Source organism: Crocodylus porosus, unplaced genomic scaffold (assembly GCF_001723895.1).
Source record: "Crocodylus porosus isolate Cpor-Errol unplaced genomic scaffold, CroPor_comp1, whole genome shotgun sequence".
Taxonomy (NCBI): domain Eukaryota; kingdom Metazoa; phylum Chordata; order Crocodylia; family Crocodylidae; genus Crocodylus; species Crocodylus porosus.
This window is the reverse complement of record NW_017728943.1, coordinates 121,284,135-121,299,745: the sequence shown is the minus strand read 5'-3', so window position 1 is coordinate 121,299,745 and position 15,611 is coordinate 121,284,135. Positions and strand designations below refer to the sequence as shown.

The 15,611-nt window shown below is 44.2% G+C and overlaps 1 long non-coding RNA gene across 1 annotated transcript in view; it reads right to left on the bottom strand.

The window, feature by feature from the left end:
• Positions 1–937: 937 nt before the first annotated feature.
• LOC109319304 overlaps positions 938–15,611 on the bottom strand; it is a 17,102-nt gene continuing 2,428 nt past the window's right edge. The window contains exons 2-4 of the long non-coding RNA XR_002103476.1: positions 10,007–10,015; positions 6,685–6,687; positions 938–948 (exon numbers count right to left, since the gene is read on the bottom strand). This is a non-coding gene — a long non-coding RNA (uncharacterized LOC109319304). The remainder of the gene's footprint in view (positions 949–6,684; positions 6,688–10,006; positions 10,016–15,611) is intronic.

The following is a 15,611-nucleotide window of genomic DNA, read 5'->3' as shown; positions in this document are numbered from 1 at the left end:
CCACAGCATGGAGCTGAAAAGGGCATGGCCAGGCTCCAGCAGCATGCTGTGATTAGCCCAGCAGGGATTTGATAACAATGTTTATCACCGATTAAGAAAACAACAGAGGGACATTACCAGCTATTTGTTGATTCTGGCTGTTGATTCAGCACAGACCAGAGCCAGCATGTGGTCTGCTAGCTAATACATCGACACCTCCTCAGCAAGGCAGAGGGGAGGGTGGAATTAGCAGGGAGTGGTGAGGGGAGGGGCAAAGCAGCCCGCAGTCCCTGGAGCTCTGACTGGGGTTGGGGGGAGCAGAAAGGGGTCTGGGACAGACATTGCATAAACTGGTTTGATCCAAATGAGTTAAGTCTGATACTAAATTCAACCAGGTTTATCTCAAAGCAGTTTCAGCCATTCTCAAACTGGTTTATGTGCACTGAACATCTGTTCTGCTACAGGTTTAGACCAGTTTCTGATCCCTTAAAAGAGTTTATGTGTAATGTCTGTCCCTAGCCTTTGGGAACAGATTCAGTAGACTGCAGGCTTTAGAAATCAGATAGGAGAGTCTGGAATGAAATGTCTTTATCTGTAAAATAAATATCAATCTATTTGTAAAATGAACCTAACAAGCTTCACAGGAATGTTGTAAGGCTTAAGTCTTGAAAGTCCCTCTTGAGAATCTGGTACGAGAGGAACTGTATATATGAGAATAAAGTATTCTAACTCCATTCTTCTTTCTTCCATGGTGGCAGAAATGTAAGAGATCTCTTTCCATACCCTTGTTTCTCTTTTTCCCCCAGTTATAATCCAACCACCCTGTATAAAACTCCTCTGTGTCACAAAGAGCTATGCTTCCCTCGATCTCTAGTTATAAAAATCTGTCCAATTACTAAGGCGTCTGTTATTACAATGGGTAGATGAAATACACACTAAAGGCACTGTCTCTTCTTCCCTGCAACTCCTCTTATCCCATTTTGCTACTGCTAAATATATAACTGAGTCATTATCTTAAACAGCACAAGAAAAAGATGCTGGATATTGCCCATTTATTGCAAACAGCTCCCAGATAGGAAATATTCAATAAGTTGTTACCTATGAATTAGGCCTCTCATATAAACAGTAAACATTTTAGAACATATCTTCTATGTAGTGTTTGAAATGGGATGAAAAGAAATGAAACATCCTTTTGTAGAGTAGTTGCTTTTGATAAAAGTACTTTTGTCAAACTCTGAAACAAGAATTGTATTTCTGACTGAAAATTAAATGCTCGTGATAACCAGATTCCAGGGTCACTGACGCTTTGCTTTATATACTAAAATTTCTCATGTGGAAAAAAGACTAATCAATTGGAATAAAGAAATAGACACAAGTTTTGGTCTAATTTCTTTCTTGCACAGAAAATCAATGACCCACAAGTACATAATCAGTCAATTAGACATAGGTGTTAGGCTCTGTAAATGATGTAATATTAGGTTTTACAAATCTGTCCTGTCTGAAAGAGGTTTTATAATAGTACGATCTAGTAATCAAAATGTCAGCATAAAATACTGTCCTGGAGTCTACATCTGCAATGATACAATATAATAACTAAATGCTCTGCAAAGCCAACATGTTAGCAAATAAAAAGTTCAAGTTTATTTTAATCAGTAGTTTCAAGTAAAAATGATAATGTATCAGGAAATCACCACTGAAGTGGACTTTGTTCTGAAAGTATTCCAAATCAGCAACACATGCCTAGCAAATAAATAGTACAAATTAGAAAAAGTTCAGGCAACTTATCTCTGGCTTAGGACTATTTGGAAAGAATGTTTTACTGCCTCATGGGAGATCCAGACTTAAGGATGATTTTGAGTTCTTAGTACCCTCAGTGACATCCTATCATATCCTTAGACAAAGAGAGATAGTTAACTGTGAGTCTGAAGTCAGACAGATGGCAGGGTACAGTTGCATCTTAGAGACTAACTAAATCAGAGAAGCATAAGCAATAAGCAACAGCTTACTTTACCAGATGCTATGAAGGGATTGCAAGACGGAGAGCTTCTAAATGGAAAGCAGTGATTTAAATACACAGACTGTGGAACAGGGAGGAAAGGGAGGGGGCACTTCTGGATAAGGCAAAGGTGAATAGGCTGTTAATGTATTAAACAACAGGTATTATAAAAGCTAATTGAGGTAGTGGGATAGGAATCTGTCATGTCAGTTTAGACCACAAATTGGTCTGTGGATGATTTCTTGTGCTGCAATTTCCCCATTTACATTGTTTTCATTCAGGGCTCCTTGGGGAAAAAAAACCCTTTTTATCCTTACTAATTCATATTTCTCAATCAGTTGTCTAGGCAGCTGGGCAAGTTCTTGCCTCCAAAGACAAAATTTAAAGAACCACACAAAAATATCCAAACAGGATTTGCCTTAATGCATAATTTATTATTCAGTATGGGGTCCAATCCTTCCTTTTTCACAGACTTAACACTGTTACTGAAGACAATTATAGTTTTGAGTCCACAAAAGGGAGTTGTATCAGATTCATGGAGAACTAATGTTCGTTGCCTGTTTTGGATCAAGGTTTAATTCTAATTCTTTAGAACTGATAAACAGTGTTATCTTAGAAATATATAATGATAAAGGTAGTACACAGGGTGACACCTAATTTGAGGCAGATTAAAGAATAAGGCCCCAGTAGACAATTCATTTGGGATGCCCAGTTGGAGGGCAATGTGTAGGGTTGGAAAGCAGAACAGCTAGGGTAATTGGAGGTACAGGCCTGTGTTCTTATTCCTACTACAGGTTTTGTTGCTGTCAGGTCTAAAGAATGCCTGCTTTACTCATTTTAAAATAGAATTGACCTGCAGGTGAATGGGTGATGTGATCTCTACAAATAAAGGACTGGACTCATAAGTACAAGTGCAGGATCTTTTGATGCTCCAGGCTGCTTTTTAAATTTTCCAGAATAAGCTGTGTATCTGTTCTACAGACACAGGTTCATAAGATGAAAGGAGTCAAGGTGCAATCTGGAAGATTTTTTTTGTTACAAAGTTTGTTTTCACTTATTGTAAAGTTCAGCACTTTGTTTCTGCATCCTTTTATTTTCTCTCCTCTTCAGTCATTCTTTTATTCACCTCAAGAATCATGTTGTATTTTCTCCATCAGTCTCTTTTTGGGCCCTTTGGCTTCTCCTTCATGTTCTGTCATGAGATCTTCTCTTTCTCTTTATTAATTAATTTTTTTCCATCTCATTTGTTCTTGCCCCAGTTTTTTTCACTGTTTTCTACATTCTCTTCTTCAGTGGGAGCATCCACATGTGAAATTAATTCAGCGCAATAACTCAGAAGCCATTCATGCTGAAGTCAACTGCTCCTGGGCACAGCATCTACATGTGTGCCTAAGACAGCAAGAATTTGAGCCAGGGCAGAGCAGGCCCCACCTGGCCGGCAGAGCAGGCGCAATATACACTCGCAGTCAGCATCTACACATGCATTTCAGCGCAGTAAAGTTCTCTGCCATAAGATAGTTCTGTCCCCAACCGTACTGTTCTGTGGAAGTGTTAATTAGTTTATTGTGCCCTAATACCAGCACACATATAACACAAGCTAATTGGTCAACACCTCAGTTAAGTGCACATGTAGATGAATCCAATTTTATCCACCTTCCACCACTTCTGCTATAATCCTCACATTCTGCCAGTAGATCACTCGCTGCCTCCCTATGCACTCACCTGTCCTTATCACATTTTAATGTAGCAGTCATGCCCTCTTCATCCAAGACTTGTATACAGCATTCACTAGAAACTTGACTTTGGGTACCACAACATACCCTTGCCTCTGGAACTCATTTCTTCCTCTCTCCTCACTCTTCAACACATCTCCTTCAGCTCTCTCAAGATAACTCCCTTTGGAATTCATTGCCTTCCCCTGGGGTTTTTCCAGTTCATCCGTTTCCCTTTTGCTTATGCCTTTTCCTCTTTAAGTCTGTTTTGTTGGACCTTTGCCTCCCCCTGCATACACATACTTTTGATGACTGAAGAGAAGACAACTTGATAGACATTTCTGGCTTGTCACTGCTTCCCATGGCACCCATGCAGGGCAAGAAAAACAGTGCAATAGTATATTTCCTCTCCCCTGCTGCCAATGCCATAGGTACAGTTGGGTGGGCAGGAGGAGATTTGGCAAGTGGCCAGGAAGAAGAAGGGCAGCAAGTATGTAGGGAATAACGAGTCCTTATCCAACTTTTCCAAAAGGAAGTGCTTAGCTCTTTGCTTCCTTTAATGTATGTGGGGATGGGGAAGAGGAGGAGGAGGAGGGAAGGGGAAATCAGATTAGCTGCCAGTTTGGCTCAGTGTCTCTATCAAACTGTTTCAGATCATCAGAATGTCCACAAACCTCACTACTTTCTAAATGAAATGTAAAAGATGCTTCTTAAAGCTGGTTAGTCCATGGCCACCACATACTCAAAAATCCCATTTGCTTGGGAAACACAAAGAGAATTGGAATCTTGTTGAGTCAGTTTATAAATTTCTGGACTGCTGAGATTGTGTTATGTGTGTGGTATAAGACATTAGACAGATATCCAGGGCAGCTTGTAGAGAATTTCATGTTCTACTACAAGTGCAGTCATGAATGCCGTGTGCCCCCAGAGGCTGGGGGGCACAGTGAGCTCCTGCAGGCAGTGGCAGCGCTGTTGGTGATGGAAGTGGGGTGGAGACAAGTGGGGAGCTGCCACAGGCAACCACAGCACGTCAGCTGCAGAGGGAAGGGGTGGCGAGCACCAACCAGTGGTCAGCAACCACCCGCAGACACCACTGGCAGTGGTGACCAGTGGCAATTGTGGACTGCCCGCAGACACCACTGACAGTGTCGGCAGCAAGGGGAGCAGGATGGTGAGCAGCAACTGACTGCAGGCACCACTGGCAGTGTTGGCAGCACCTTTTTGCAGGGAGTGCCCCGCCATGCTCAGGGGGTGCACATGCACCCGTGTACACCCTCTATGTGGTGCCAGTGAGTACAGTCAAGTAGATACAGAGTACATTTGTTAAAAGCATGTACTCTTACTCCCTGCAGGATTATTTGAGTTGCCAATCTGCCAAAAGCTCTAACTGGCTGCCTTCCCTGATCCCATGACTCCTGGAGGCAGGACAGTCAATCAGGGCTGCTGCAGGAGGCAGTCAAAAGGATTTGGGGTAGAGAGGAAGAGGACAAAGAGAAGCAGAAGTCCAATAGCTCATGACATTCTGCCTTGTCATCACTTTCCCTGCTATGCAGACCTAAGAAAGAGAGACAAAGATCCCCTGAAGTTGACCCAACAGAGGAAGCAAGGAATGAAGAGTTTTCAGAGCTTCAGGAATATCAGATGTGGAGCTGCAAACAAAGGGAAAATATAAGGAAAGGAGGAAGCATGGTTGTAGCCTGGGGAAAAGTTACATGGCCTGGAGCTGAAGTGAAAGATTTGTGTACACATGTTCAAATGACCTGGCAAAATTATCCTGGGTTTATTTTCCTGGCAGAAAAACTTACCTGGAAACTCTTGAACAGACCTTTGAATGCTGAGTCTTTGAAGAGAAAACAGCTTGCAATGCAGCCAAGGGGACCCTGCACACACATCTCAGCATGTTCTACAGGCTCCCTCAGTCTGCTTGGTGACAGATGGCAGCAGTGTACAGGGTCAGTCTGAACGGCTGACCCATACTGCCCAAAGCCAGCCTGTTCTGTTCCCTACTCAGCTGCAGTAGTAGAGTTAAGCCCAAGCAACACACTGTCTTTGGGGTCAGGGGAGTACAAGGAGGGAGACACAAAGCTCCCTGGGGTGCCAGAGAATTGTGCCACAGCTTCTCTCAGAAGGGTAAGTTTTACAGACGTTTATTCTCCCAGAAGAAACTTTCCTGGAAGTGATTTAGCTCTGGTTTTTCCCAGGTTATATTTTTCCCTGGAGCAGCTATTTTGTTCTGAGAGAAAAATCCTGAACTTCTGTACCCTCTATGGATTCTCCTAAGAGAATAGCAATTCTATGAGGAGAATGTGAATGTCTATACATGGCCAAAGTTAACTGATCAGGGCCAGAGAGTTCAGAGGTGTTTGAGAAATACATAATGAATTGCTCTACTAGGAAATAGGTAGATGTAGAACTGGGGTCCATGGAATTCATTAATTATAATTTTGGAACATCAGGAGAAGCTGTTTCCTTCTGAATGGAGAAATTTTATAACAGTTGTTCCACTGTATCTCTGCAGTTTTAGTGGAGATGACCTGTTGTTTTAAAAAAATGTAAGGTGGAATTCTGCTTTCCTTTGTTCCCTTAACTGACAGTTTTCTATCTGGATAAGTAGCAGTGTTGGCATGTGAGCACAAACTGTGATTCTTTGACACCTGCACTTTGAATGTGTAAGCATGTACACATAGAGTGAGCAGATGTAGTTTGCTATACACTGGACATATCTACATGTGTAATTAGTGCGTATGAATGAACTGGGGCTTATAGCACTGGAGTTTTTTTCCTTCTGGACATGCAATTTGAATTAACACCCAGGAGCTATTAACTGTGGAGCAGCCAGCTCTGGAGTTTATTCATGAGCAGCACATGGAGCCTGGTCGGAGCAGCCCTGGCTGGCAGGGGGCCCTGTCTGTCAGCCTGCCAGCCCAGGACTGCTTTCTCTGGCTTTATATGCTGCGGAGGGGCTGACTGGACCACTAAGGTGCTTCAGCATGGGACTAGCTGGCAGTCAGCCCTTACACTGAAGCACTGTCATACCCCAACCAGTCAGGTCAGTGACTACAGGTGCACTACTGTGCACAAAACCACTCTGCAGGCAGGCACGGTAGAAATACTTCTGCATTTACAAGTCCTACCCTGCTGCGGAGTTTATTAATTTCCTGTGCCCTAACAGAGATGTTTACTGCAGAGCTAATTAGTCAGCTTTGCAGTAAACATTTCATGTAGATGCGCCCACTGACTGGGAACACGGTACCATACGTCCACCCACTGTGGATGTGTAAGTCATGAAAATATAGGCAGACAAGCATTCATGCATGGCGGGTGTTAGATACCAGTGGAGGAAAAGGGCAGTGCTCTACAATGGCTGTGGTTAGGGCACTCATTCAAAAACTGGGAGACCTAGGCTTTTGGTTTCTGTCACCCATAGGGGGTGTGGACCTGCATTTCTTTGCCTTCTGAAGCACAGCGATCTAACTACCATGTGAGTTAGGTTAGACCAGGGGTTTTCAACTGGGGATATGTGTACCCCGGGGTGCTTTGAAAGGCCTCAGGAGGTGCGCAGCAGCGGCACAGAGAAGCCGTGGGCACTTCTGGTTTCACTGCCAGCACTTTCAGTTTTGCTGCCGCACGCCATGTAGGGGGACCCCCACCCACCTGCCCCCACTTGTCAACTGGCTGCCGGGGAACTCCCCACTTCTTGACCAGCCACTGGGGGTACCCCAACCAAAAAAGATTGAAAACCCCTGGGTTAGACATTAACTAGCCTCATCTCAAGCACCAATTTGTGTTATGGTAAAACGCATTTTTTTCAGACCAAGCAGTGAGTAGCCAACTAATCATGCTCAGTCGACAAGTGCACACTTACATGGCTGCGCTGCAGGGATGACAGAACTGCAATCTGTGCCTAAATGCCAAAAATTCCACTTATGTGCCTGGAAAACTGCTATTTAGGGACACAAATGGAAATAAAGTTCCACCCCAAGGGGACAACCCTGACTTGCTATTCAAATCAAAAGATAAATTCTTGTTTGATGTCAGCTCAGCTAGAATTTCACCTCAGTGTGATAACCCTGCTCAGAACAGGGTTCCCATCTTTGCTTCCACCAGTGAAGTTGAACTGGTATAGTGGATCTATAGTTGAAACACATTGCAAATATAGATAGGGCTTATGGGAACTTGTTTTATTCATCAGTCTCCCCTGGGGTTTCTACAACTTGCTTTCATTAAAATAAAAGTATCAACAATACAGTTTCTTTTATGTTCACTTGTTAAGAAGTGACTATCACACAGAAAAAAATGTTTTTGACAACATTCTTCACATCCTCTTCTTGCTTGAGGCTCTGCTTTCAAGTATGGTTGCTACAGTAGCAGCATCTTCATATGTTTCCTCTTGTTTGAGTCCATCTTTCTTCTGTAGGCATATAATTATTCCTTTTGGAGACTATGTTATGCAGCCTTCATGAAAGTGCAGATATCTTGCAGTCTTTCCAGAGCCCCTACTTCAAGTTCAGAGTTCCTTTTGAGTCCTGTGAAGATTCCAAAAACATTACTATGTTTTGGTATTAATGCAGGAATATTACGTTTAGAGTTTAAATTAAGACTTTCTTTATTTCACTGTCATTATTGGTGACATTCTTGCTTTATTATCAGATAATCTCCCTCTCTCTAAAGTTTATTTGTAGTGCAGGAGAAGGGGAATCGCACTGTGAGTAATTTCCCTTTAAAACATAAGACAATGATGTAAATGTTTTAAAATGTTTTGCAGCCTCTCTGCCAAACTTTTCTGGGATCTTCCAGTCCTGCTTTAAATTATAAAAGTCTGGAGCTGTAGGACACAGAGCCATAGCACAGGGCATGTTAACGAGCTCCTCCTTCCTAGCCATTCACATTCCCCCTTCCTTCCCCTCCCCTCCGAAAAGAACTTTGTCTAACCTTATTTAAAAACCTAGAAAATTATGGGGGGAGGGTTGCTGGGGGTGGTGGTTATGGAGTCATCGCATTTTTCTTAGACATTTAGCTTCATTTTAAAGTTTCCGTTCCCTTAAAACATGCCAACTGATTTCCTATTTCTGTCTTGCCTAGCTGTAGGTCTGCTCTGATGCTTTATTGGATGGAGGGAACTGTAGGTGCACCTATACCTCCCCCTTGCATGTCCTGGGAGAAACACTCCCAAGTAAGCCTGAATGCAGAACTCCTTTCAAGATAAGACGTTAGTCAAAGGATGTACCAGCAATAGCCAGAGGACAGAATTTTCATTTAACCGTGCCGCTTATATGCCTACTAGTTAAGTGAATAATTCACATAGCCACATAACACAATACAAGTCCCCCTTTTTCCCTGTTGTTTACATTGTAACAAACTCCTTTGGCTAAATGCATGAACTGCATAAAGGCATAACATCTTTCAGCCCCACAGTCTACTATGTAACATAATTATATTCTGGTTAACTGCATACTAATAGCATCTATCTAATTTGTCACCAGCTGTGCACACTTCAAATGGATCAGAAATAGTGAAGGCCCATCTAAACTTAGAAGACAATTCCAAGTTCAAGCAAGGCTTATGCATATAGTCCCCAGACCAAGTTCCTTCCCCTTTTTGTTGTTTTAACAATGTTCTCCAATTTCTACATTCCTATAGAAAAATGACTGGTTTCTTAAAAGTGAATATTGATGAGTAGCTGTATTTACCTTCTTGCCACAGCTCCCCAAAAGAAGTCCCTCTCAGGGTTTAAATCCAATGTTACCTGCTGAGGAAACACAGCTGTTCATCATGGATGCTGCAGTCTAGATCCCAGGGGGCAGACAGAAGTTACATTTGTTGCACAGTTGACCCCTTGAAAGTGCTCTACAGCCATGCCCTTACAGAAGTTCATGGCTGCAGAGCACTTTAAATGTGCCCGACTGCATGACAATTGGAACGCAGAGCACCTTCATTAGCAGAGCACTCCAAACCAGAGCACCTTCATTAACTTGTGTCAGTGTGTGCTGGGAGCACGGCTGGGTTGATGCAGCCCAGCCTCAGCCTCAGTGCTGTCTTCAGAATGGGAGAGAGAAGGGAAAAGGGGGGAGGGAGTTCTGTATGGGGTTTGCCCAGTGTGCACTAGAGGGTAGGGTGGGTGGATTGGAGCCCCTGAGGTGGTTCCAGTCCACCCCACCCTTCAGCGCAGGTTGGGCAAAGCCCAGACAAGGCTCTCTTCCCTCTCTCTCCCTACCCCCATTCTGAAGACAGCACTACAGCTGGGGGAGGGAGGGGGATTAGGGCTCCAAACTAGAGCTCTCCAAACTCCAGCTGAATCCCCCATCCCCCTGGACCCAACAGCAAACATCTGCTGGGTTGGGGGGACACTGTGGAGCACCATGAGTTACAGTGGGGAGCTGCACATCTGTCAGTGCTCCCAATCTATGATAGAAGCATAGGATTTATAGATTCATAGAAGTTACTGGCTGAAAGGGACCTCATCAGGTCCAGCCCCTCTGCTTATAGGCAGGAAAGAAAAGACTGCTGGGGTCAGATGATTCCAGCAAGTTACATGTTGATTCGAGACTCAGAGAGGTACAGGACGTACCGATTGCTTGAACTTCACAGGAGTAAAAAATGTAATTTGCCCGGGAACTGTAATTGGAGGTTAACAGTGGGCCATTAGTGTGTCACCCCTAGCATATTATAGTGAAGAGAATCAAAATGCAATTCAGTAAAGTGTACATTGAGTGTGACTTCTAGCTCATTGTCTATAGAAGTACAACACAGAGCCTAAAGCTCTGTTTTGAGGGCTCAAACAATGAATTAGCTTCATGCGAGTCCTCTATCCATGGGTGACTTTTGCTCTGAAAGGAAGAAAACAGAAAAGGCAGTTTATGCTTAATTTTACATTACATTAATTGTATGCCATTTTTTGTTTCATTTGTTTTGATATGGAGAAAAAATTAAACAAATGGATCCTCAGGAGTTATTAAATGTTGCTCTGTAATTTTAAGTAGAAGCTATGATCTTTCTTTGCAGGCAGGGGGAAGAGAGAAATAGCTGGCAACTTTTGAGGGGAAGCCACACTGTAAGAGTTTGGGCAATAATACCTGCCTTTATTAAGGTGCTGAATGGTAGCACAGATCTATTCCCATTAAAACAAGTGTCATTTCAGAATGAAGTCCAAAGATAAGCAGCCAAAAAAGGAGAAGTATAGTTAGCATCCAAAAAAAAAAGCCTCAGACCCAGTTCTATTTTGTCAAGGAACAGTAACTAAATTAGTTTATCACCCCAGTCTCTTCTGGATTTAAAATCTGTCAAATCTTACTATTGAAAGATTGAGGTGATGAAGATCCTGTATAGTGGATACATGTTAATTTTTCCACAGAAATTAGAAATTTTGTTGTCTAAAACTCACAACCCCAACATCTGGGAATGCTTAAAGTGATTTGTATTTCTTGCCAATCATATGACTTAAGGAAGATGCTGCAGAAAAATCCAACTGGTCAAGAGGAGACCTTGGATATTGGGTAAAGTACAATTAATTGAGCAAGAGTCCTTGGATTTATTTATTCTGTTACATCTAAACAAAAGCCATTGTTTTTCAACTAGCAAATGTTTCTCTGTTATTTGTATGTAAATAACATTCATGAATGTTTATTTTAATGGTATTGCATTTTTTTATTAATTTTGTATAACACTTTATTTTGAGATTTTTAAGAGTTTCTGAATAATTATTAAACTACTTCTGAAATTGAAATATATTTCTATAGACATTTTCTGCTAAGCATGTATCAAGTTTGTCTGGATTTTTAAAAAATGTTTCTTTGTATTTCAGAAAAAGACTTGGAAAAATATAGCATATAATGGCAGAAATGTAGTGTCTTGTAATATGATCTATTAGTTGCTTTGCATATTTCACATTTTGACAGTGGTTTAAACTTGCATGTATAACAATAGCAAATTGGATAAAGAGGTAGCCCAAAGTGAATTAATTAAGGTTTTTTTAATGACTTCGCAGAATGGAAAAGGATAGATATTCATTGAGACTGTTTCCATGACATCTTCTTGTAACTTGAACTCTCATCATCACTTGTGAAATGCACAGACAACTCTGACAAGACACAGCTCTGACAAAAGTTTACTGTACTCCCCACTGTCTCATCTTCCCTGTAGATGCTGATATTAACTCTTAGCTATCAAGAGTTTGGATTGCCCAGTGAATAGCTTACTGCTGGTGAGAATCAGTAGGGCCAAGGGATTAATACAAATCCCTTCTGACAAATCCTGTTACTTTCAGAATGATATTGATATAACAGATTTATTACATTAGGAAGCGTGTTGAACTTCCTAAATTTTCCACAAAAAATAAAAATGAGGACAAGTGATCAGGGTATAGCCGGAACTGAATTCAAATAAAGAGGATGGAATTTGTTAATGCTATGTGTACAACATACGCTTTTTAATTTAAACTGGGATGAGAAGACAGAGATCAGCTAAGGATGCTCTGGGTGAATTATCGACTCACCAAATTGCACAACAGAAAACAGTTTTGCAAACTGAGGCCTGCACATTTGCTAACAAATACTTTGCTAGACTTTCAACCCATTCTATACGAAGGATAATGCAGTAAAAGCTCCAAGCTGAAAACCACTAGTGATATTTCTCAGAGAAAGTTTGATTATTTGGGCTAAATTGTATTCTGTCATCAGAACTGACCCAAGCAGGGTGCAGGGCCCAGGGCAAATCAGCTTATGCAGGGCCCCGTCCCCTCCCTGCCCCCACACACCTTGGATGTCAGAAAGATGCTGCTGCCATTGGTGGTGGCTGTGGGGCGGGGGGCAGCGAGCGGCTGGACATGAAGCTGGTGGTGGCAGCGCAGAGTCACCATGGCCACACCTCCTGGCTCCACAGGGCCCCCCAAAGTGTGGGGCCCAGGGCAGTCGCCCTGATTCTCCCCCCACTAGGGACGGCCCTGTCTGTCATGCCAGGGTAAGTAGTGTCATATGAACAGAGACGAGAATAAATTGTCTCTTTGCATGTCTTGATGGACAGTTGATTTGGGAGGTTATAAATAGGAACACAGAAACATACTGTGCAAGAAGAAAAGTTGGGGAAAAGGGTTAAGTACAATCCTAAGGAAACTCTATACTAAAGTATGTCTTGTGGCACCTGTAAGAATACTTGGAGTGTCAAGTCACCATAGCAGGGGTACCGAAGCAGCAGCTTGCAAAGTCCTGTGACCTGGTCTGCTATGTTGCCCATGTGTCTTGGAGTGGGCCTGTGTGCTGCATGTGATGCATGAGGCTGGTCTGGCACATGTTGTACTTGGGATATGGGGCTGGGGCTATGGCCAGGGCTGGTCCAGGGTATGTGTTGCTTGTGGCATGGGGGCTAATCTAAAGTGGGCCCTGCATGTTGCACCCATACATGTTATAGAATCATAGAAAATTAGGGTTGGAAGTAACCTCAGGAGTCCAACGCCCTGCTCAAAGCAGATCATTCCGGCCAAAGCTTTGTCTAGCCGGGTCTTGAAAACCTCCCAGGATGGAGCTTTCACCACCTCTCTGTATAACCTGTTCCAGTGTTTTACTACCCTCCTAGTGAGAAACATTTTCCTAATATCTAACCTAAACTTCCCTTCCTGCAGCTTGAGACTGTTGCTGCTTGTTCTGTCACCTGCCACCACTGAGAACAGTCTTGCTCCATCCTCTTTGGAACCTCCCTTTAGGTAGTGGAAAGCTTAAGTCCCCTCAGTCTCCTCTTCTCTTAGACTAAATAAGCCCAGCTCCCTCAGTCTTTCCTCGTAAGTCATGTCCCCGCAGCCCCCTCACCATTTTTGTTACCCTCTGCTGGACTCCCTCCAATTCATCCACATCCTTTCTGTAATGGGGGACCCAAAACTAAACACAGTACTCCAGATGTGGCCTCATCAGTGCTGAACAGAGGGGAATAATCTCTTTGACCTACTGGCAACACACCTACCAATGCAGCCCCATATGCCGTTAGCCTTCTTGGCAACAAGGGCACACTGCTGGCTCATATTCAGCTTATTGCCCACTGTAACCCCCAGGTCCTTTTCTGCAGAGCTGCTGCCCAGGCAGTCAGCCCCCAGCCTTGATCACCATGAGTTTTCAAAGATGATGGCCATAAGCTCTGTAATCACATCAGCCAACTCCCTCATCACCCTTGTGTACATCCCATCTGGCCTCATGGACTTGTACACGTTTAGCTCTTCTAGGTAGTGCCTAAACTGTTCTTTCACCACTGAGGGCTGCTCACCCCTTCCCCAAACTGTGCTACCTGGTGCAGTAGTCTGGGAGCTGACCTTGCCTGTAAAGACGGAGGCAAAAACAGGCATTGAGTACTTCAGTCTTTTCTGCATCCTCTGTCACAAGGTTGCCTCCCCCACTCAGTAAGGGACCCACACTTTCCCTGATCTTCCTCTTGCTATGGCTATTTTGATAGAAACCCTTCTTGTTACCCTTCACATCCCTTGCTAGCTGCAACTCCAGTTGTGCTTTGGCCCTCTTGACTTCATCCCTGCATGCCCGAGCAATGCTCTGATATTCTTCCCTAGTTATTTTTCCAAGTTTCCACTTCTTACAAGCTTCCTTTTGTGATTGAGTTTACTAAAGACTTCCCTGCTAAGCCAAGCGGGTCTTCTGCCATACTTGCTAGATTCCTGCACACTGGGGTGGTTTGTTCCTGCACTCTCAGTAAGGCTTCTTTTAAGGTACAGCCAGCTCTCCCTGACTCACCTCCCCCACAGTCTGGTTTCCCAGGGGATCCTACCCGTGAGTTCCCTGAGTGAGCTGAAGTCTACTTTTCTGAAGTCCAGGGTCCTTACTCTGCTGCTCTCCAATATTCCTTTCCTCAGGATCAGTAGCTTGTTGGGTGCCAGGGCCACAGGTGGATTAATGCACAGGCAAACTGTACACACATACCCAGGGGCCTGTCCAATTTCGGGCCCCCAGGATCCTCACCAGCAGGGAAGTGAAAACTGCAATTCAAACTCTGTGCCCATTCTCGGTGCCAAGTTTAAAACTGTGGCTTTCACATTTGCTTCCCTGGGAGCTGGAAGCAGGGCCCCTCCTCCACCAATGGGGCTGGGGGAGGGGGACAGGGCTGTGGTCCTCCTAAAGAGCTGCACTGTGCCTGTGGGCCAGGTAGCGCTGCATCTGGGGGAAGGGGGCTGAGCCAGGCTGGGAGAGTCACGCCCTACCTGGAAGAGGGGCATGGGGGGTGGTTGGGGCAACACCGGCCAGGCCAGGAGCACTGTGCCACGCTGTGCCTTTGTGGACCATGGCACTGGGAGGGCCTTGGGGCCTACAGCCCCCCAAAATTCATGTTCCCCCTCCTCCCCCCGCAGCTGAGCTACCCTTCCTAGAACTAGCATCTGCCCGCAGAGACATGGCGTGGTGGCAGCGCTCCGCGCTGGGCCCAGCCCAGCCATCTCAGCTCTCTGTACCTACAGGGCTGCTCAGGACAGCCAAGCAGCAGCTCCCTGCACACAAGTGTAATGGGGGGGCAGAGGAAGGAGTGAGACTGGTCTGCAGGGTGTCGGGGGAGAGGGCGGATGGCTGTTTGTGTGTGTGTGTGGGAGGGTCTGTGTGTTTAATATCTATAGGTGGTGGAATGGGGGGGGGATAACAGGGATCTGCCCCTCCAAACACAGGGCAGCAGCAGGCATTACCTTAGGCAGTGCAGTGTCCTGAGCAGGAGAAGAGGGGTGGGTACACTGAGCTACCCTGCACACTCGCAGCCAGGATCGCAGTTGGCCCAGCCGCAGGCAGGTAAGTTTCTTTTAATCTGGTTTTTTTTTTTATTTCCATGGGCTTGTTAGAAATATTATTAAAAATGCATTATCAATAGCAGATTTAGAAAAAAACACAGCTGCTAGCCCTCCTTGTCTCCTTAATGGGAGAGGGAAGGGGGGGTTGGAAACTGAAGGGAAAACT